Raw genomic sequence first — 25,237 nt, 5'->3', positions numbered from 1 at the left:
TCGGCTTGCAAACTACGCGCGAGGTAAATGAACCAAAAGCATTGTGTGAAAATACGATCAATGACATTCAAATGTATGCATCAGTGGAGAATCTAAATAAGTTGCAATTATTCATGAGTGAACGGTTTCTTACGTAAATTTTCATATCAAGTTCTTCCAGATATTACCATCTGCCGTCGTAAAAAGTGTGTGGCTTAAGAGTTAGAGACATAAAGCCTTTTTACTTTTAATGTGGTGCAGTCGATTTTATTCCAGTTACAATAAGAGCAACTTTATCACTTTATTAGTAAACTCTACACTCATTTAAAACTAAAGAACTAAAGAATATAATATTTTAATTGCCGGTATTGCGTATTTTCAACTTCAAGCGTACATGTCTGCCATTGGGGTCAGAGTTCGTTTCCGGGACGAGGCGTATCTGCTTCGTGACCACTAGTTAAATACACTGTGTCTCCAACCTCAGATTTATGTGAAGAAATTGGCAATTAATTGCGGAGAACAGGTTAAAACTGATTCAGCATCAAAGAATACTGGTTAGGTTAACTGCTCGCCATTACATAACTGAAATACTGTTCAAAAACGGATCTTTACCCAAAACAAATAAACAAACCAAGCAAAAATTCAAGCGAGTTTGGTGAGATTATTTTAGACTTTCGGTACATAATGAGATGTATCGGTCCTAAATATGTGTTACTGTATTTCATTATACATTGAAATAAACTCAGACGTTTTTACAATAATGGTAAATGTAAGAATTAAGGATGTACGAGCGTTTTTTTCAGGATATCCGCCATTTTGAAAAATATTTCTTTAAATATTGCCTTCCGACAAAAGTTTTACCGAAAATTAATGCTAAATCATTAAAATATGGCTAATAAAGTACCATTTAAGCAAATAGATTCTGCTTTATGCGAAAAAAAAAATGTTCACCCTTATTTTTGGCTGGCATTTGTCTAAAATTGACGTAAGTTTTACAACGGGGTAGGGGTAGGTAATTTCAAATATCTATGAAAGTAGATCAGGTTTCGTTTTGATATTTTTCTGACTGATACATATAATGATAAGCTATAATTAAAATAAAAATTTTCAAGATATCTCTTTATTTTATCTGGAAAATATTAATTAAATAAAAAAGAACATAAAATATCAAAATTCACCAGTTTTTGAGAGTTTTTTCTTAATAAATCTCTTAGATGCACGGTGACCCCTACTTTTTTTCTTTCCATTTTAAAGCATTTTTGTGCGTCATTAAAGCTGCAAAATATTTTTAAAATCTTACCGTCAGAAATTTTTTTGTAGATCTAAATAGACTTTTTCCATTGAAAGTAAAGTGGATGGGGTAATTATGTCAACATGTAAAAATGAAAGAGATTTGTTTGTGACATTTATGCTTATACAATACTGACATCACCTTGTATTCATATTAACCTGTAAGACATGAAATCCCTATAACATTAAATGGGATAGTATATGTTTTATAAAGTACAACCATTTTTTCAATTTTACAAAATTTCAGAAATGCTTAGACAGTGGGTGTAGAAAATGCCCTTTAAAATTAAAACGAGTTCGGCGACCTATGTTTTTTCTTCTCTTGTTTGTCTTGAAAACCAATGTTCTTCAAGCTCACAGAGTATGAAAAAATTATTAACGTTAGAAAAAATTCGATCGTACATCCTTAATTGGCTGTTTACATACTAGTAAGATGGGACATTCTATTGGAACTGACAGAGCATCTTGAATTTTGTCTCACCGCCACTATCTATGGCAGCAAATCTTCTTGTATATAAATATTTCTTGGAAAAGAAATCCAAAAAACGTGACTATAGGTGTTATTAAAAGTTGCTAAAACAGTTCGAGGTAGTTAATTCAATAAGCCAAATTCATTAGAGCGTTGAAAAGTACTTTTCTCGCCATTACTTCTTTTCAATTATGTAAGAATAGAATTTATTATAATCGCAATACTTAAGCACATATATGTATAAAATAAGAACAAAATGCTTTCCCATTCCTAGCAATGTCCTCCAATAGCACACAATTCCCATAAATACAAAAAAGTGCTTCGTACTCATAACTTAATATCAAAGTAAATTGTAAGGAGTTTTGCATATTTTGAAATCTATCTCTTTACAATGAATGTACTTAGAAATTCTTGATTGAATAGGAGTAGTCGTATTTTACAATATTATGCCTGAATATTGCGTTTCGTATGTACGGTTTTCTTTTCATAATAAAACAAGGCTGATCCACTAGCAAATAGAATAAGTGAATGTAAATATTGATACAAAAATAAATAATGCAATAAAGCAGGATTTATCAAAGATTATAAATAGACCATGTGAACAATTTCTCTAGGAATTATCTGAAATATACATTTAATCAGTCTTTGCATTAGTAAAATGCCGTATATTATACATGTCAGTCGGTTTAAACATATTTCTCTTCCCACAAGTGTTCATTTAGAAAGAAATCTCAGAATAATCCGAAAACACAGTTGATATCTACGCTATCGTCAGTTTCCCTTTTCTCATCATATTGTTCGAATTTGTTTCACTGTGTGTGCTATTAGTCTGCATGCTTGAGTATTACGCATCCAGATAAAATACTTATTACTTTTCAAACAATTGATGAAACAGATGCATAAAGCTCAAATTTTTCAGAAAAGTTTTTGAAATGCGAGTCTGATCTAAACTTTCTCTAGATTTATACCACTGCAGTATTCATTTACACCAATCTTCGGCCTCAATGTATTCATTCCTCCAATACATCTTATGTTACATTGGTCGCAGACGATACACGATCGATTACTGGCCAATTGTTTGGCGAAATTGTCCAATTATTCAGAAAAGCGTTAAATAATTGCAATCTATTAGAGGATTATTATAGAGCTGACCTGTTCAAGCGATGTCCCCCGTTGCAATAATTTGTAATGTCGTCATAGTAACAATTACTGAAATAATATCTTCTAATTGTTTTTCCCGGTTATGAAATAATTAAGCGACATTTTATTAATCCCCCGCCGTGGCGGAGGGATTATAGGAATGGTCTGCGTCCGTCCTTCCGTCCGTCCGTCCTTCCGTCTGTCCTTCCGTCCGTAACACTTTCGTGTCCGCTCCATATCTCCTAAACCCCTTGAAGGATTTTCATCAAACTTGGGTCAAATGATCACCTTATCAAGACGATGTGCAGAATCCATGAGTCAGCCTTGTAGGTTCAAGGTCAAGGTCACAACTCAAGGTCAAAGGTTTGAGCCTGCCATTTTGTGTCCGCTCTATATCTCCTAAACCCCTTGAAGGAATTTTATAAAACTTGGGTCAAATGATCACCTCATCAAGACAATGTGCAAAACCCATGAGTCAGCCATGCCAGCTCAAGGTCAAGGTCACAACTCAGGGTCAAAGGTTTGAGCCTTCCATTTTGTGTCCACTCTATATCGCTTAAACCCCTCGAAGGAAGTTTATAAAACTTGGGTCAAATGATCACCTCATCAAGACGATGTGCAGAACCCATGAGTCAGTCATGCCGGCTCAAGGTCAAGGTCACAACTTAGGGTCAAAGGTTTGAGCCTTCCATTTTGTGTCCGCTCTATATCTCCTAAACCCCTTGAAGGATTTTCATCAAACTTGGGTCAAACGATCACCTCATCAAGGTAATGTGCAGAACTTATGAGTCAGCCATGTCGGCTCAAGGTCAAGGTCACAACTAAAGGTCAAAGGTTTGAGCCTTCCATTTCGTGTCCGCTCTATATCTCCTAAACCCCTTGAAGGAATTTTATAAAACTTGGGTCAAATGATTACCTCATCAAAATGATGTGCAGAAATTATGAGTCAACCATGCCAGCTCAAGGTCAAGGTCACAACTAAGGGTAGAAGGTTTGAGCCTTCCATTTGGTGTCCACTCTGTATCTCCTAAACCCCTTGAAAGATTTTCATCAAACTTGGGTCAAATGATCACCTCATCAAGAACTCATGAGTCAGCCATGTCAACTCAAGGTCAAGATCACAACTGAAGGTCAAAGGTTTCAGCTCTGTATCTCCTAAACCCCTTGAAGGATTTTCATGAAACTTGGGTCAAATGATCACCTCCTCAAGACGTTGTGCAGAATTCATGAGTCAGCCATGTCAGTTCAAGGTCAAGGTCACAGCTAAAATCAAAGGTTTACCCTTTCACTATCCATAGCAGTGGCGGGGGATTTAGCTGTCGTTCAGACTGCCTTGTTTATTTTTATATACAAAATGCATGTACAAAGTTCATGTTTGCTTCGCAGTTAAGAGTAATCAATGGATATTATTGAACTAAATGCATAAAATGTACAAATATACAAATAAATGACATTTAGTTTTTACATAACTTATTTTAGGTCTATTGTGAAGGAAGCTCTACAATTTATGCATAAATACGTTACGTCTGTTTAAGAATGTGTTGCATTTGGTATCAGAAATATTATTCAGAACACTTAGAAAAGAAATGTAACTTCTGTTTTTTTGTATCAAACGATGTACAAAGTTACGGTACCAGAATGATTGCTCGTATGTTAACCTAAAGAACTTTAACATTTTAAATTGAGTTCTTACGAACATGTGTCCGCAACTGAGCGCAGTGTATGCACTCTCCTAGACCTAGAACCCTGAGAATACGGCATCTTCGCCTGGCAACCTACATAACACGGTACATCCACATCCCCAAAGCAAAGGATGTTTCAACACCGCATATAGGAGATCCGCACATGACTGACATTTCAACGGATCCGAAAATCTACATACACTATTAAGTGGCTATCAATGTTGAGAACATTTGTCTCTATAACCTGTTACATGTTTTTCCTATAATAGCCACAAACGACCGACCGCCGAACAAAGGGTATTTTGCAGCCTTTTTACTAATTCATACCTTAAATGGAGGTAATTTAACTTAAGAACATAAGACGGCCGTAACATCCCCACCTCCCCCCTCCCCCCTCCACCCCACTTGGAGATGACTGCTAACCATGCTGGCAACCTACTTAATTCGATGCATCCACAACCCGAAAATACAGGACGTTTTAACACTGCATATATAGAAGATCCGCATTTGGCTGACATTTCAACGATCCGGAAATCTGCAAACACCACTATTTAGTGGTTATCAGTGTTTTGAACATTTACAGTTTAAATGAAGTAGTTCCGATTTGCACTGCATTACAAGCGCACATCATTATAAGTATTGCAAATATCAGTGTCACCCCAAAATAAATAATAAGTAATAAATAAGTAAGTATTGTTAACTTCATTAAAACCAAAACATTTTCTTCATGTTTGTAAGAGTTTTATATTCTTATCTGTTGCGTATTTCATATGTATAGAAAACGTGCTTTGACCAAACCTTTGAAATGTTTAGATGAGGCGCTTTTAAAGGCAGTGAATGTATAAAATATTCGTGACGAAGAATATCACGTACTATATAAAACACTGTTGATACATAATAGAATGTACTGATCCTGAAAATCTGTGACAAAATTTGATTATTCATGGAAATGAACTATCTTAAGCGCGTCGGAGATATCAGTGAATGCTTGACAAATTTACAATATCGGTTAATGCTGGCACGAATTAACTGGCGGATTTGAGATTTGTAAGGCGGAAAGAGTGATCAACTAGGAAATTGGTTTCTTTTGTAACCGACAAAGCATTTGTTGTATTCGCACCATACTTGTCTCTGGCAGCATGTCTTGTTGTATCAAAGACACTTGTAAATCCAATCCAGGAATTCAATATTTTTGTGATTCAAATATTTAGATATTTCTTAGATAACATTGCTCTTGACAGAATTTCCTAAATAATTCAGAATAATTCCACAGAGGAAATTTGTTTTAACGAAGGCACCTACACAGATCTGTTTATTTCATGTTTATTTAACAGACTGCAAACAGAAATGGAAAATGTAAAATATACTTCATTAATATCTCTTTTGCTACATTCGCTTTTAACTTTTGTATGAAGAAATGTGTTGTACCTAGTTTGACATTTGTAGTTCGTAATTATTTTTATCTTCATATGATTGTATTATTTTAGTACGTCATATAATATTTTGTTTGGTGGGCTCTGTGCTTTCAAACAATTGATGACATGTGAACAAGCAGCTTTACTAAAGTACAAGGGTAGGAGTGGAGAACAAGACGCCCGAACTGCATAAAAGTTTGAGACAGTTACATTGTATTTAATTTAACTACCGGTTTCGGTATTTAGAATAACTTCATCAGGTATAGTGTTAAACCCTTATCCGGCTAAATTTCTATATTTTTAAATTGGACAGTACCATTAACTGTTAAAAGGGCTGCTTACCGAAATGGTACGGACTGAATGGCGAACAGTGCAGATCATGATTAGATTGCACGTTTGTACATGCTGATCATGATCTACACTGTTCGCACAGGCAGAATCAATCGTGTCCAGCATGATACGGATTAAAACAAGCTTTAAAATGCGTGCCTAATTCAAACGTTCCTCTTGATTAAAACCACTGAAGTTATTAATAACATCAAACACCTGAGACTGACTGTCTACTTATTTGATATGCATGTTACGTTTTATATGAATTTTTGTCAGGTTTAACGTCACGGTTATTGGTGACGTGGCGACGTTACGTGACATTTGTCTCAGATATTACATGATACAATAATAACCAATTGATATACGTCATTGTACAATTATTCAAATAGCAGCATTGCCGCTGTCTATAATTGCAATACTTTGAAAGCGGTTTATTATCAACTTGACCAGTTCAAACAATGTTACATGATAATATATCGCATAAATAGCAATAATTTGTGATGTCGTTATTGCGACGTTTTCTACAATAATGTTGAGTAATTGCATAGATTATAGGACAAGATATTGTAGGTTTACTACTTGTATTCCTTAGTGAATTTTGTTGAATAATTGAACGACAATTGCAATTCTACATATGTCATTGAACAGAAGTACAAGAGAGAATGCTTGTTTTAGAAATTGATATTCGGTTGGTCTCCATTGCCGGGTAGTTTCAGCCACTGCCTTTAATTCACTTGATCTGTCACCACAGTTGAATTGTGCAATCCTTTTTGTAAAAGAGATATCCAGCAGACTTTCGTGTAAATGGTTGTATCCACCTGCTGCCTAGATAAGCACGGACGTACATACAGGGGATATTTCTTAAACTTCTTTATAGAGCCATCGTACAAAGTAGTAGTATGATAACATAAACATTTCCCTTAACGTTATCGGGCTGTTTACTATATTCAGAGTAGTTGTGGCAAAACACGAGAGTGGTTTCTGGTAAGCTTGAAGCTTTCATCACAATCAAGCTAAAACATATTAGTATAAACTATAAACTAAATTCATATTGCCATATCATCGTGCTGAACTGTGGTACAAAATCCAAAATTCGCCTATGCAATTTTCTGGATAAGCGGCAAGAGTATGTCAACAACAATATGTCTACAGCCTTTTTCGGAAATATATAGAATAGTGATTTCAACATGAAAATTGTGTTTAATATATGTTTCTCTTTATGCAGATTCAGGATTATAACTTGACACGTGTGTACAAAGTAAAATGTCAACGACATAACTAAACAAAACGGTAGCAAGGCTTAAAGTGCCTTAAAGTAGTGACTAAATGATAAATCGTTAAATCATCTTGATTAAATTGTCAAACTAGATTTATCCCTTTTTCAATTTCGGTATAAGATTTGTATAATTAAGACAGTAAGTTAACATGATTTTAAGGAAAGGATAAGAATGAAAGACATGCCTTATAGAATTCTTCTCTTTGATTGTCTTTATCTATAGCATGATATTAAGGAAAGGTTAAGAATGAAAGACAGGTCTTATAGAATTCTTCTCCTTAATTGTCCTTATCTATAGCAATCTTACCATAGTGTTATCCATCATCAATTATGCAAATACTCACGTGATCAATGATCAAATTGAAATCTCAAATTGACTTTCCAATTCAATACGAACTGTCTCTGCTATCTTTGGTTCGTAAATGAAGAGTTACAAAACGGACCTTCATATTGAAACATTTGGTCAATTATGCTTTTATACTTCATTTGAAAACAATAGGAGATAAGTTTTATGAATAGTTTGTATGCGCAGTACCGAAAGTAATGGCGTAAATTGTCCGGATAATGTAGAAAAAGGCCTGGACTAGGCATACGGAAATGAAATTCATTTTCATTCCTTGTTTGATATTTATCCTTGTTTTAATGGCAACTCGTAAGTTAACTTATAGAAAACAGCAAATTTACTATCTTTCTAAAGATAAGGTTTTGAGATGTAAAATTATTCAAAAATAAATCAACATGAATGTGTGGAGCTTATTGGCAAATATCTCAGAAACAAGCACACGAACCTATAAGATCATTATGTTTCTTTACTACTGGGAAAAGTTTCATAGAAATCTACGATGTAGAAATATCTCTATTTGCAAAAAATGTTAAAACATATGTGATTTCTAATCGAATTCTAAACTGTAGTAAAACATAATATACCCGAACGTGCAGAACTACCTTCATAGTTATGTTTGACAAAATGAGTTTGTAATTATGTACTTTATTTTCAAATTAAAATCACGTCCGTGAGTACAGTAGTTGTATCGGGTATTTCATCGTTACCATTATTCTCCCACTAGTTCACACAAAGTTTTCAATAATTAATGAACCTGTAGAGAACTAACTGATCAATGCTTGAAATTAATAGGTTACATCCAATGAACGGCTGTATTGATTTGGAGAAATAAAACGTGTCTGACAACATGAGAGTAGAACAATTTGTTGAATGTTTTATTATGAGTACAAAAAACATTTCAAAACACAATGTTCAGTGCAATTGTTCAAGTCTGTAATTAGTCTAAATGACAATCGTACTGTTTCAAACGATATAGTTTTAAAAAAAATGTTATCTTCCGTTTCCACTGTCTGGTGATGCTTTTAGTCATAAGCCTGGAAAATATGTGTACGCCATCTTTTTATCTGAGAATGCGATACAACAAGTTTAGGATAAATATAGAAATGCTAGCGAGGATCTTATGGTATAAATTTCTGGAACAGCTAATTGTACTGGGACAGCTAAATGCACTATCTTTGTAGTTATATGATCAAATGTATTTTATTGCGATTGCCTTTGTCTGTATACTTTTTTTGTGTCAAATTATGTCGAAATAGAACGTTTTAACATATTTACACATGTCCATGTTTATCTACAAAACTTGTCTCAAAATGTTATCAAACAAATGTTTCGCTCGAAAATTTCTAATTTTTAATTTCGTTCCCAGTTTAAATAGTTATTAATGAAGATAAATAAGTCATCACCAAAGAATAATATGGAACATTCTTCTCACGCAACTACATCTGTGCTAAGGCCTAAAAAATTCTTTGTTTCCGGTAACATGCTAAAAAAATTAGGGTAGGTAGGTCGGAATATTTTTTTTTTGGAAATTTTTTTTATTAAGAGAGACTTTTCGGGAATTATTTTTGTGTCAAAAAATGAATACAAATCAGGGGGTTATGCCTTTAGAGCATCAGTAAGTTGATTTCTAACATCACTGGCCATGTTAAAAAGTTGAAAAAAAAAATTCTCCAAGGCCATAAAAATATTTAGGGTCGGGCCAAAAATTTAGGGTAGGTCGGGATACCGGAAACAAACAATTTTTTTTACGCCTAAGTTTTGTTCTATAAAGTTCTGTGCAAAGGAATGAACAAATCGCGTTTTTTCTTTAATACTTTCTCATGGTTTTCAGTGTTTAGCTGTAAAATGAATGTTCTTAATCCGATTGCTTCCAACTTGAAGCTTTTAAATTGCCTCCTTGAGCAACCTAATTAGGCATCGCGAAATTAATCTTATCAGTTTTAAAAGAAATCTGTTTGTAATTAGTGTCTAATGACGCATTATGTCAACAGGGTAGTTCTGCACTTTTTTGTCAAAATTATTCAAGGTTTCTATCCCACGTTACTTTGTTTTAGACATACTCACGTGAAATATTTTTTTCGACTCAGGTAGTCTTTCTTTACGATATTTACCCTTACTCCTGGATAGGTTTTCAAATGGTATGTCGCAGAAAAGAAAATAATCAGTCTTGATGTTCGGACATAATCGTCATAGAGTTCAGTTTTTCATTATTCACGTTTACTCTGACAACAACCAAATGTGTGAAGAAAACTAAATACGGAAAATGTATGGTGACTTAAGTGTTTTATCCAAAGAAGAAAAGTGTCGGCTATTAACAGACGAATGACACTCCATCTTAAACTGTAGGATCATTTCATTAAATGATGTAACTAACCGAGAAACATTTAAATGTTTATAACATTTATTCTTTTTATTTATTGTACGTTTCCATGTAAATAAGGGATACTGTTGTGCGTCCACGTTTAGAGCGGAGCGTAAGGGGCGTATGGTTTGTCTGTTTATTCCATATCAGGTGCAAAAGTACTCAGATGCATTTTCTAAAATTCTCTATTGCCGTGTGAATAATTTGGTCGTATGCTTTACATATATATTTAAACCAAGCCGAGGCCTGGAATTTCCGAGACTGTCCCTTAATTGCCAGTAAGTCTTGCTAACTTTTGAATATATTTCGTGCTGGTGCCTTTTATTCCATCCCTTCGACCCTCTAGCACAGTACACCAAATAGAATCTTTCTGACATTCGGTTTAAATGAGATATATAAAACATTATAATTTATTTTATAAATAGCAGATATGAGTTTCTTCTTTAGACTATTCATTTAAGAAACCATACATCGCCTGTATTATTTCTTTGTTGTTGTAAGAATATTTTGGACTATAAACATTTAACTTTATGACGATTTTTCTGTAGTGGTAGTGACATCGAAACTGATTCGAACACTGCAACTTCTTTATCGTTAACCTTATTGTTTTGAGGTAACATTTATGGTCTCTTCTTTAAAACATGATATATTCTGTAAATGTCTACGTATACGACTATTAAATCTAATGATTAAGTCCCTTTTTTTCGATATTTCCGTCAAACATAATTTACTAAAGTGGATTTATGAATGTTTGAACAAAACGAGGTCCACGCATAAATTTCTGCTATGTTAAAAATTGCTGATATCTTATTCTTCTCCGCACCGTATTGTTTTAAAGTCCACCCAGGTTTAACGACACTATCGTATAACACCGAGGCCAAAATGGTATCCGACGTCAGCTTTGTAAAAGTCACAATTTTTTACGACAGGCCAACACCCTGTAGTAAAATTGATACCCAAAAGGTGTAGTTTTAATGAATAGGATATCATGAAAAAATGGGCTGATTAATAACGGGGCCCGATAGTCAAAGTGTGTGCCAGGTGGATCTATTTTTACATGAAAATCTGAACAGAGCTTCAATAACTTGACAAATGTGTGAACTTGTTTAATGCTTTCAAGACGTGGGATAAACTTGAGATCGCATTGTGACTGACTGACATAAAATATACAACACTGAGTCCATCAACCGGGACACTTTATAGATATTTTAAGAATTAAAATACTTAAAAGAAGATCCCTCGGAATTAACAAAAATAGATTGCAGACGCTGTGTGATTGAATATTTTCATGATAGGTAATATAATGGGCATTCTAACACGACCCATTCCATTTTCCTATTAAACAAAGAAGGTTTAAATTTTTGTATTATTCAACAACAATTCACTGTTCTGACGTCACAATTATTATGGCATAGCGTCAACCAGCAAAGCGGCGCGCTGAAAAAGAAAACCAACAGAAAACAGGCAAATATTTAATAGATGTCGTCAAGGATGTACTTTAAAATCCTTGGTAACGTGTTAGTATCGGAATAATATACATTTGTATCTCATTTAGTGATTTGCTTTTGAAAAACAATCATTGCTTGGAGTTCAGATGCGTATTATTATATCACTCAGGCTGCGCCCTCGTGATATAATTCCTACGCATCTGAACTCCAAACAATGATTTCATTCAGCGACAAATCACTGAATGAGATATATTTCTTAAACAACATTCACTGTGTAAATTTCAAATGAAATTTCTGACATCAGTACTGTCTTTATTCATCATTTCATCTTCAAACATTCGAAAGAAATAATTAACTCAAGTTAAGGAAATATTTGATAATACAGTCCTTAATTTAGTAATTATGTTTCCACTGCCAATACACTAAAATTGAAATTCATTATATCATATATAGGATTCTGAGAAGTAGTGTTTTTTAACATCCCTTGAGCAATGCGCATCAATGCATGGAAAGATACAGTGTAGGACTTCAACGGAGATATAGATAGGCCAAATTACAGGTAGTGAAGTCTTCTGTTGTTTCGTGGAAAATTAATCTGACCGGGTCGAAAATTAATGTGACCGGGTCGAAAGTAACGTAGACAAACAGCATACATGTCAAGGAAATGCCAAATCAATTCATGCTATAAATACGATCCAGTAGTTTTGGGAAGAATTTATTACTTCATTTACTTAAATTTATTGGGAGGCATCTCGACGGCGCCATAAATCATATCTTTTTTGCTCGGGAATTTCTGACGTGGTAAATATTCCCGGTAGTCACTGATACACAAATGAAATTACTAAAGACATCTCAACGAATTTGCATGCTTTACAGAGCCACTGAATCACGTTTTGTATTTTCTGTCAAACATTCGTTCTTGCAACTATGACGATTGAATAGGATTGCATTTCCTAAGATTGTCAAAGGAAAAAGCAGTACTGTTATGTGGAGCTGTTGAAGAGAGGTCAATGAAGTGATAGATAGTAAGACATAAAAGAGGTTGCTAGCACTTTGGGATCATTGGATCCAATCATTTTGACAAGCAGGATTAAAACAGATGTTTTTTAGATCTAAATCTAGCATTGAATTCGTGTTTTCTTGCTAATTTACAGTTTGGACACTATATGAGCCGTGCCATGAGAAAACCAACATAGTGGGTTTGCGACCAGCATGAACCCAGACCAGCCTGCGCTTCCGCGCAGTCTGGTCAGGATCCATGCTCTCTTTCAAAGTCTACTGCAATTAGAGAAACTGTTAGCGAACAGCATGCGCAGGCTGATCTGGATCCATGCTGGTCGCAAACCCACTATGTTGGTTTTCTCATGGCGCGGCTCATATATGTTCCCTAAAGATCTATCAAAGTTTTTTTTAAGGTGACGTATTTTCTTTTAAAGTAATAAAGTACTAACAAAAATTACTGGATTATATACGAATCTCATAAACTATTCACTAGAAAACTATCCATGCTCGTAATTACAAACTGTCTGCAACTAACGCTTGGGATTTATTCACAATTTCTTTGAACAGATTGATTCAGTCAATAATCATGAGATCTGATGTCTTCAGTTTCAAATTCATTATTTTTTACAGTTTACATTGGTTCTGCAATATTAAAACTGATACGATAATGAGCAATAGGTTAACATTATTGTACATTTATTGCGAAAAGTCTTAATAACAGAAATATAATCGCAATTTATTATCTATCTTACCCTGCCCTAATAAGATATTGCAATAATTGCGATCGTTTGTAATTGTAATGAAAGAAATTTGTCTTTCAAATACTACAATTATAAAAAAAAATATAATAACTATGCACAATTTTGAGTTCCCTACATCACATCTCATATTTAAATGATCTATACAAAATTAATGAAATTGAGAGCATAACGACGCGTAAATTTACAACCAGAAAAAAACGACTGTATCTAGATATTAAATTGGTTAATACATTATTTGTCAAAACCTCGAAAATTTCTCATGTTATTTACAGAGCAAATAAATTCTTTCGAAATAGAAATTACTTCATTTAATTTGACAGCATATGTAAATTATTAAATTACAAGATATGAGGTTAAAGCTGATATATGGAACTGTTTTTCAATGACATAAGGTTTGTTGTTATATATTCTGTAGAGCAGTGTTATTTATTAGCATAGCAGTATCATTTCCATAGATACTGGAACAACTGAAGGATTGTTGCCATAATTTACAGAATATTTCTCAAATATTACAGATATTGTTATTATGTGTATATTTGGATTCAGTTGTTGCTAAATGCCATTTAAGACCCATTCGTTACTTTCATTACAGAGACAACCGAAGTTTGATTTGTATATTTAGGCCACAAGTCACACTGAACGCGTAAAACATTCGGACACCGACCAGCTTGTATTGCGGATTAAGAAATCATGTGGACAAGACTGCATACCTTGGAAAATTACCAACTTGTATGCCATCTGCAGCACGTTTACACGTTTTTCAAGAATTCGACTCCAGAGAAGACCAAAGCGACAAATATTGTTTTGCCTAAGGCATTTATCACTCGCTGCGGAAACCCAATTATGCTAAGAATAATTGTATTAATATGTATACAATTGCATTGAATCTTCATCAATGTCAACTTGGTTGTGTTTGAGATAATTTTTTTGGTGTATATTTTAGTGTACATGTAATATACGAGCGTTTGTGGTTTTTAATATTATAAAAATGTATAGCTTACTTTTTGATATATCAATATGCACAAAAAGTATGGTAATGATGGTTGCCGCACTTTGCTGACGTTGTTGACGTCAGAAACTTATTTTCTGTCACTAAACAATAACAAGCCTTAACACTTCACAACGAACTGTAACCTGCGAAGATGCCTTTCATGGTGCGGAAGGACGTAACTTCACATTACTATAACTGCATATGATTAAGAGTTTTATTTTGATTTTAGTGGGCGAATGTCTTTGATATTTATTTCTGTTCATGACAGAAACGCTATTTTTGCGTGCGGCGAAATGCTGTCATGAGTACACGTTGATGTCCTATGTATTTAAGACGAAATAACCCTAGCAAATATTAGTTACACGAGTAATCATAAGTGAAATACCGTACATCTTAATAAAATATTTATAATAATATAACAATGAACAAGTGCGCAGTTGACGCTGTGACATTACTTTTGGATGAATCTTCATATTAAAAAATGAAATAGCAAGTAAAGACCAATGTTATGTTAATTCTATTTTGACACTCTCTCGTAGAAGGTTTTAATGCCAGCGTGCCCTTACTTGAACTGACGTAGTCTGGAATTTGGCACCAATACCTTCCTTTATTTTTTGGAGCATAAACGAAAATATTTAACAGTTGTAAAATACAGTAAAATAAAATCTGTCATTTTGCTGTCAACATGTGACTAGTACTCACATTATATCTTTCTAAACATCTGACAGTTTCATCTTCTAAATGGAATTGATCGATTTTAGATAAGTATTATTGGTTCACAACATAACTTAAAGTCATTTGGGATATTCACGATTCTGAGTGTTATAGGTATGATTAAAATAAAAGTTCAATTTTATCAAAGAAAGAAAATAAATACAGATGCTCTGAATGTCCGTTCCGCAGCAGAACGTAAACTTTTACGGCCCCAAAACGCATATTTCAAAAGGAACAATTGTCAGCGTTTAGTAGGGTTGATCGTCATAATATTTTTAAGGGAATCCTTCCTGTCATATGGAAACTGTAGACTCTCTTCATTTTCTTGAACAGGTAATAAAATGGAATGTATATCATATATTACTTCCTAATTCTAGAAATGCACAGGCTTTGCAATGCTTATCAGCGCAGTAAGCTTATGCCATTATAGAGGATAATTGATTTGAATGTTTTTGTATTTATTTCGCTTAATTGAAACACACTGTCCCCATTTTTGGAACATACTCTTACAACAAAAAATAAAATTCATTCATACGCAATGTTGAGTCTTACACTGCTTTTCGTGGAATTGCACTGTGTGTACCATTGAAGGTTCCATGTACATCTTCGTATGAACTCATTTATGGATGTCTCTGAATTGCTGTAGTACTTGAAATGTGTGTGAATATTTAGTTCTGCTCAAACAGGAGTTAAAAGGCGTGGACGGTAGCATGCATGTCAGCTACCGTTCTTGAACAGGCTCAATCAAACCGAGCCTACGACATTTTCTTTTTGTCAAGTTAGGCGAATCGTAGAGTTTCTACTATTTCTATTTTATGTAACTTAGTTGTAATCATTAAACAGAAAAAAGGATAATGTTTCTTTACATATGCTAAAATTAAAACAATGCAACTGTCCCAGGGATACACCAATATAAGGCTGTAAGAGGTATGCAACGAAATAAATTGCAGACATAAACTAGACAATGAACACCACCTTGGAATGGACATTAAGTGTGGCAAAAAAGGAAATATAGGGTTTAAATCCATTTATGACAGTCGGAAATATAAAACTAATTTTTTTCTTAATGATTATTAATATCGATCGAATCTCTAGTATCTTGTCTCAAATAGGGCGTAATATCAATCAAAAGTTTTCTTTGAAACTTGTCATATAATTCCAGCGATAAATCTTTGATTAAAAATGGATAAACATTGGGAAAAAAACAACGAACATTTTATGTGGTTTGGTTTCAGATACGCATAGTTTTGGTATAAATTACTGTATGGAGAATGACCTTTATTCTCTTTCAGTTGAAACATGAAAAATTTCGATTTAGTTCACAGCATTTTTTGTCAAGACCATTTTCGTAATTTCATTGGAATGCAGTTCGTTATATCTGTATTGTGAAAGCAAAATCTTTAGTTCAATGGATAAATGTTTGGATGTCGTTAAATTATAACTTCTGTTTGTCCCGATATAAATAAAATTCCTGACGTTATATGTTTGTGATAGCATCTCTTGCGTTCATCATTGGCATGGAGCGTCCAAAGGAGAGAGAATCAATGACTTTTAAGAAGGAAGCTTTGTAAAAAAGATGTATCGAATGGCGCATAAAATAATACATTCTGTCTGTTCTTTCAGTTCCTATAATCTGCTAGCTGCATTGTCTGAAACAAAAGTCAGAGAGATCTATTTTTCTTATTTAAACAATAGTCCAAAAACAAAATGTATTAAACATTTGCTAATGGAGTTATGACATGCGCTTAATCTTTGTAAGTATAAAACTACACAAAATGTAAATTACTTCAATATGTTTGTCTGCCCTCGTGACCATTTAGTCTAATAAGGCAACCAATCAAGAACCAAGTTTATCTTTCTTTTCAGAAAAGTTCTGTTAAACTATTGATTCAAATTATTTAAGTCGTTTGGGAAGGACTGGGAATTGTTGTCCGTCCATTTAATGTCGAATTGTTGGACGATCTGGATATGTTTATATTTACTAAATGTTTATTTGTGTAGGAAAAAACGCTTTATTTACGTATAAACAACATTGGTGCAGACATATCAACAGTAGCGATGTCCGCAAAATCGCATGCACGATTTGATGTCATTCACAACACAATAGAGACTTTCGAAAAACAATCCTTCAAAATCGGACAGAACTAAACTATAGCTAAAACGTTTTTTATTCTGACGGTATAGATCAAAATTGTCTCGAAATAAACCATTGAAATATTGATTGTTGATTAGTTTAGAATGTAAATCTCGATCACCTGTCGTATCAAGATAAAAAAAAAAACGGTTCTGACGAGACACATGTGGAACATATGGACACTGCCTTGAGATGTTCAGTTTAGAGTGTAAGTCGGCATTTCAACTGTTTTGTGGAATATGAAACAAACTTAAAATTCCTTCGCAGTGTTTTCTTCATTATGCCCATATTAACTTTGTATCGTTTGAATACCCGTGAAACACACTATTTTTTTTTCTTATCATTTTCGATCGATACCTCACGACATGCGTATCAATTATTAATACCTTTTGAAACCATTCAAATCATTTCCTGCGACAAGTATGAAATAGACGTGGTAATATCGATTGTAGCATTTTGTTAAGAGACAACCTGTACAAACTAGTTCCGGTAATTTAAAGGCCTGAACAAAGTATCGGTATAAAAGGACAATTGATTGTTTTTATCGCAACATGCAACTGTAAACGCAATGCAGGGAAAAGCAATTGACGCATTTCGGCAAAGTATATGTTCTTGATTACAATACGATTTTAGAGATACATAACTTTAATTTTTGGTTTAAAAACACTAACTTAGAAGAACAAAATATATTTGTGTTCAAAATATTTACATTGGACTCATGTTCCGTTTGGCGCCAGTGTTGTGAGGTTCTCCGCTGGTCCGTTCATTCAGAGCAGATGTATGCCACAACCTGAACACTTTTGTTCGTTTCCGTACATGCAAATACCTTGACGATGAAACATCATCTATTTAGATATAACAAAGTAATATTTTAAACAATAACACCATACACAAAGCAAGTGTATGTCTTAGATTAGATATTATAAAGTTATTATATAGAGCGTTAACACAACTACTCGTAATCTTCAAATGTAAAAAAATACATATGTGCGGCCTTTATCTGCTTATGTGTCAGAAAAGGCACATTGCTCCCAAAACGAGGTGTGTTAGTATTCTTTAGAATACATAACGTTTAGTATCAAACAATACAACAATTAACCGGTTTTATACGTTTAATTCTTCAGGACTTTTTATATTTTATTATCAATTTTTGAGTCGGCTAAACGATGAAATCGTTTTGACGAGTCCTTGCTATCCAGCGATTCTCTAAGTCTAAATGGACCAAATAACACAGTGAAGGGATGTAGTTCCATTAGATTTCTCAAACTTCAAACAGTTCACTGCATGAATGAAGTTAAATTGTGTGAATTCCCTTTGCTATGACCAATATACGATGTAATCTGTCATATTTATGACTTGTAATTGTGCAATTACTCGAATGTAACTCATTAAGCATAAATGTGCATTTTATGAATTGCACAGGCTTACAAAGCTTGCGTAACATCCAGCGAAAGACAAAAAATAGTTCCACAGGGCTCCAGATAAGATGCGTATTAGCGTAAATTACGTATAGAAATAATGCAAATACGCATGTCTGATAATTTCTAAGCGTATAAAAACGTATATAAAATTACAGAAATGCACACAATGCTTTTTTAAAAACAAAATCTGAATCGTCTGGATGCGTTAGGTAACATAGCCGATCCCGATCAGCCTTAATTCTCCCACATTGAACGTATACACGCATCGTATGATTTCTATAAACTTTGCGTGGGTTTCTACACACACACATGAATTTTGCAGTCAGTAAACGGATAAATTATCGGAAGAAGAAGCTCTTACTGATTTGTTTAATTACTACAGATATTAAAAATGATTTTAATTCTTATTTTTCGAGAAATAAACAAATCGGCGAAACATTAAATTGTATTTTCTTGTAGTTTTTGAAATCGAAAGTAGATCGTCTATGTTAGAGTGCTTTGACGAAACGAAACAATTTTTTTTATGAAATGATTTAAATAATTTCACCGTAAACTTCAATGTCAGATACTGCCAATTGCTGCTAAACTGTCTTCATATCATCACAATTTGTAAAACATATTGTTGAAACTGGAGATTTTGGCGGTATAAAAGAAAGTGTAATCATATCCGGATATAATATTTTGGGTGAATATCGAGCTGTGTTATGAAATTTAAACATTAAAGTAACAGACATGATAGATATTATTGTAACAGAAATGATTCTAGAATTTATTTTTATAATACATACATAGAATCAATATCAGACTTATATTCTAGTGCTGGGGCATGACCTGAAAGTAAAAATATGAAGTGACAGTCATTCATACTTTGAATATTGTAATACTAAAAAGAATCTAGAGGTTATATTTAGAAATTGAAACATAAAATTTTCAGTTAGAAATCGCACCAAAGGCTGTATCAAGGGTCTACATTTTCAAAATTTCCTTGTGGTGATACCCCAAACCCTAATTGCAGGAGGGGGTATCCTCCCACACCCTCCCCCCATATTGCCACTTTACAGTTTGATACATTTGCCCTTTTACCACCTGCCACAATGCCCATTTCAAAATCTGACTGCAGTTCAAAGCGGGAAGGAAGACCCCTCCCCAAACCCACCCTGCTACCGACCACGTAAAAATGGCTCAAACATTTTTTCAGCCCAGTCTGGGTCTGTCTGTCTACATGAATCAAAACGGATAATTGAAAGTACATAGACTTGGGGACTACTGACATGGTTTTGAAGGGGTTAACAGGTCTGAAATAGAATAAATGATGGTTTTAACAAAAAGAAATGCATTTATTAATATTGGTTATCTTTTCCGAAATTGGTAGCTAGTCCGAGTAACTTCTCTTAGTTTCGAATGCGCAATTTTCCTGTCAGTGTAAACATTCATGACACTATATATTGACACTCAGCAACATTTACATATCTTTAAACGCAAAAGTAAGTATACTTTAAATTCTCATCCCTTATAATATGATTGAACAATACCTAGCGTGTGACACGGTTATTGCCAGGCCCCTTATCTGTAAAATATCTGAACAGTTCTTTCGTCCACCCGTTACAAATTGTATGTGGCAATCCGCACTATAAAATTTCAATATATAAATTTTCATATTCAAATTTTATCATGTGCGAATATATACCAGCCGATAATTGCCTGTTTTGGTAATGCCGGAGGCAAATGTTTACTGGAAAAATATTTATAGTCATGGGCAGTATCTTAGTGTCAACTGTCAAATTGTAGTTTGTACTTTCAACATTTTTAATTTTGCGGACCACTCTTCAATTTTAGAGAAATATATTGGGTTTAAATACTTGTATAATGTCAATCAAAGTTTTACTAGGCATCGATTGAATGTCCATTTCATCTATTGTAACAAAATCTCTGTTCAGTTGGGGAAAAAAACTAAAACCAAACTGAAACTGGTAGACTATACTACCAGTACAACAATCATTAGCCGATTCTCAGGCCCTTCAGGCCTTTGATTTGTTATTATATATACAATGTAGACGCCATAATATTACATTATCTATAGTATATCAAGTGAGCGATATAGAGACATCATGGGTCTCTTTTTATAAGTTAGCATAAGACGTCTCTATAGATATAGCGATAGAATATAATGCTTTCATCTTCAATGAAAAACCTAAACGCGCATTATTATAACTTTTCAAGAAGTAATCAAAAAACTAATTGCACCTTCTATTATCTTTCTAAATTATTCGTCTTGATATTTAAATTGACAAGAACAACGTGAGGTTCAGTCGTTTTTCATGAAACACCAAGGAGATGCAAAAAGGTCATTGTAAGGCAACAAATTAATTATAATCCCCACCTCAAAAAAAACATTTTAATGCAATAAAGATATAATTGTAATGCAAAAGATTCATTTTAACCAATGGGTTCATTTTAAGGCAGAAACATCATTTTTACGCAAATGTTCAAGTTTATGCAAAATGTTCATTTTAACGCAAAAATATTCATTTTAATGCAAAGGGTTTATCTTTACGCAAAAGGGTCGATTTGATGAAAAGGTTCATTTAAAAAATATCCAGCCCGCCCGCTAAGCACAGTAGGTAAGAGTGTTGGTCTACGGATCTCGGGGTCGCGAGTTCGATCCTCGGGCGGGGCGTATGTTCTCCGTGACTATTTGATAAACGACATTGTGTCTGAAATCATTAGTCCTCCACCTCTGATTCATGTGGGGAAGTTGGCAGTTACTTGCGGAGAACAGGTTTGTACTGGTACAGAATCCAGGAATACTGGTTAGGTTAACTGCCCGCCGTTTACTGTTGAAAAACGGCGTTAAACCCAAAAACAAACAAACAAATAAAAATATCCTATGGCCATCTTCCACTAAAATGTTTTATCTTTAGAAATTTACTTCATATGTATAAAATCCCCATTAAATGTATTTTTCTAATGCGCAATAGAGCTACATTAATGATAGAATGTCATGTAATAATAGTTCCCTGTTAGAATAACAGCCACTTTGTAGTTGTAGTAAACATTTATTCTGTGTTAACTAGTATTAGTGTTTTAAAATACAAAATTTGGATCTAATATACCTTTAACCTGAAAGGTTTATTTTAACTCAATAGTTTCATTTTCACTGTGATAGTTCCTCGTGTCTTTAAGGTTTTTTTCTCCACCAAATGAAATGTACAATATGCTGGAAGATTTAATTTCTGCTTATATCATATCATATCAGAACACAGCCAAATTCGCGCATAATAAAATTTTAGTGAATAATTCAAAACCACTTATACAATGTGTGTCTAAGACAGGAAGACATAATCGGCCAATATATGAAGCAATCTTAAATGTAAATTACTAAAGGACAGTGTCTACTCTAGTGATCAGACAGTTTGTTTTCTAGTAAACAATAACCAGAAGTTATTTTTTAATGGATGTGTGTTTTAACTCGACTTCTATGTCTGCAGAGTTTTACAATTTATTTAAATGCTTTCATTAAATCGGTGTCATTTTCTATGCAGCATGGAACCAACTGACACGCCGACTCTTATGCTCGTCAGTATTATAATTAGCAAAGATAAGCTAAGCACTGCGTGATTACTCCCTATTTGACTCCTGTTTCATGTTGCATACGACGATTTATCAATACATATATTCTATGTTTGAAGTTACAGCAAATGTCATTTTATCCTACAGAACATATTGTTTCTTTCAAATCAGTCCGTTTGAATACGCAATTCCAGTATTGACTGACTAAAAGCAACAATTCTAACGCAAGTCTGAAATTAAATACTTCGCGATTCAATAGAGTGAAGACAAGTTTAATCTCCCAAAGCACAAAACGCTTCCAAATGTAAATTTGTTTAAGATATTTTTGTTCATGTGATCAATTAAGTCGATAAGACAAACAATCAGAACACTTTGTGTGTTTTCTTTCTACAAAACTCTATTTGCCTTTGGATCGTAAAGATTGATTTTAATACTTCAAGGAAATAACATGTATGGTTGCCGATGGGATATCAAATTTCCTAATGCTAAAGATTAAAAATTTATTTAAACGCTGTTTGTACATGTGAGCCCTTGCTCCAGCCAGTGTTTGCAAAGAACGTTGCTAGTGTTTGTATTAGGAAGGAAGTACTTTTTCTTACATTTTTAAATTGTCTATGTTCGTTTTGTATGTAAGGATAACAGTTAAAGAAATGAGAGAACCAAATTAATATAATAATAATAAATGAATTATTACTTCATAGCACCTATGTAAACATAAAATTGATATGTTTGTGTGTATGAACAGTATTGTGTGTTAGGTTTAAAACAGTACACACCCAATACATGTATGGTCTATCACTGAAAATGGCAGTTTTTTGACGAGGATTTCCCATATTTTGAAAAACAGACTACCTTTGTGGAAGTTGAAAGGATATCTTAAATATCTTATGACAACATATCAGGTTTAATGTTGTCGTCGCAGAGTGAACCATGTTATATGATTAGCGACCTTCAGCAAAAGCAGCTGTAGTTTTCAAGTATATAACAAATATTTTTTATTTTTTATTTTTGTGTATCATATTGGATCAATCCTTTAAGACGGTTAAGATCGGTTTCAGTGACATAACATTATAAAATATCTTGTGCTTCCCAGGGGACAATGGTCATAATAGTTCAAATTACTTCCAGACGCAGTATACTATGCTTCGTTGAACACATTTGATACATCTATAGAACTGTATCTAAAATGCATGTACACGTGGGAGTTTTATCACGCACATATGTACATGTTTGAGCTAAATAATATTCATTATCATTATACATTGGCATCAATTATTTATGGTCATTCTTAAGTTTGAACATGCTTCAATTTCGTTTGACGTATCAATTATTATTATTCATCGACAAAATAAGCCTGACAACCTAACAGTTGGGAACGGCGTATCGGGATCAGAATTTTTTAACATTGAACAAATTCATAACCTCTCACGAATATATTCAATTATACCGGGTCTGCTATTATTTGCATGGATGCGTCCTATACTTTCAAAGGTTTTTTAGCTATTCTAACATGGCTCGATACATTACTCCTCGCGTAAATTAAGCCCAACATAATATTTATTAAAATATATCAATGAGCATATCAGAATGAAAACAATCAAGGCCTTCTTGTGATTAATCGTCTAATTTACCAAGGTTCATCGTTCAGATGCTTCAGTATTTAACCACTCGGGCTAACGCCCTCGTGGTTCAATTCCTACGCATTTGAACTCTGAACCGTGGTAAATCAGACGATAAACCACTCGAAGGCCTTGATTATTTGTTAATTCTAACATGGCTCGATTTGATTTCCAGTTAAACAAAGAAGAAAATCAAGCTCTATATATTCTGCGATAAACAACGGTTGACGCGCGGACCGTAAGAGAGCATTATAACGTCAATTATGACGTCATATTGCCGCATGACGTTCGATACATTACTCCTCGTGTAAACGAAGTCCAGTATTATATTTATTAAAATATATCAATGAGCATGTCAGAATGAAAACAATCAATGCCTTCTTGTTATTTATCATCTAATTTACCACGGTTCATCGTTCAGATGCTTCTGTATTTAACCACTCGGGCTAACGCCCTCGTGGTTCAATTCCTACGCATCTGAACTCTGAACCGTGGTAAATCAGACGATAAACAACTCGAAGGCCTTGATTATTTGGTAATTCTAATATGGCTAACAATGCTTTAATCATCACAACGATATTATGTTGACGTCACGCCGACGTGATATTTAGCGCCATGTACGGATCGAGAAATAGCGCTTTCAAATTTGATCAAATATTTCACTTAAAAACATGTTTTAAACGAAATGCCACATAGCATTACTGTCTTAATTGATTTACACACACAAGCGCTTGGTTATTAGCTGTGCAGAATAATTCGCCATCATGAAGGCCCTAATGAAACTATTCCGCAAGACGTATTACCATTTCCGGTCCTGGCATGTATAAACAAGGAGCGTGACGACCTATCATTTGGCGCCTTACATGCGCTAATAAACATTTCTATCATATTTTATCTATATTTTACAAACAAAAAGATATATTATAATCGAACTCAGTGTTTTTGTATTTAGTGATCCTTTGAGATCGTGTCATACATTCATTTTTACTTTTATATAGAATCCGCTTAAGTCGGTGCAAGCGGGTGTGAGGGGTGTTGCATATATCTGCTAGTCATTGCTATTCATTGCTTAGTTGCGTTCCATGCTTCCCAAAGATCTTCTTTTATATTTTATTACTTACTAACTATTATTTCCAATATTGTCTATTTCTGTATCTTACAGCATGTGGGTCAAGTTTAACCATATACAAATTTGCAGTCAGCTGTTGCTATGATGTTTAAGTTTTATTCTTGTCTGACTTTCTGATCCATGTGAAATTGGTGCCTCACCGATATATCTGGTATGTGAGAC

The sequence above is a fragment of the Mercenaria mercenaria genome, chromosome 6 (assembly GCF_021730395.1).
Source record: "Mercenaria mercenaria strain notata chromosome 6, MADL_Memer_1, whole genome shotgun sequence".
In the NCBI taxonomy this organism is placed as follows: Eukaryota; Metazoa; Mollusca; class Bivalvia; order Venerida; family Veneridae; genus Mercenaria; species Mercenaria mercenaria.
This window is presented reverse-complemented; position numbering follows the sequence as displayed.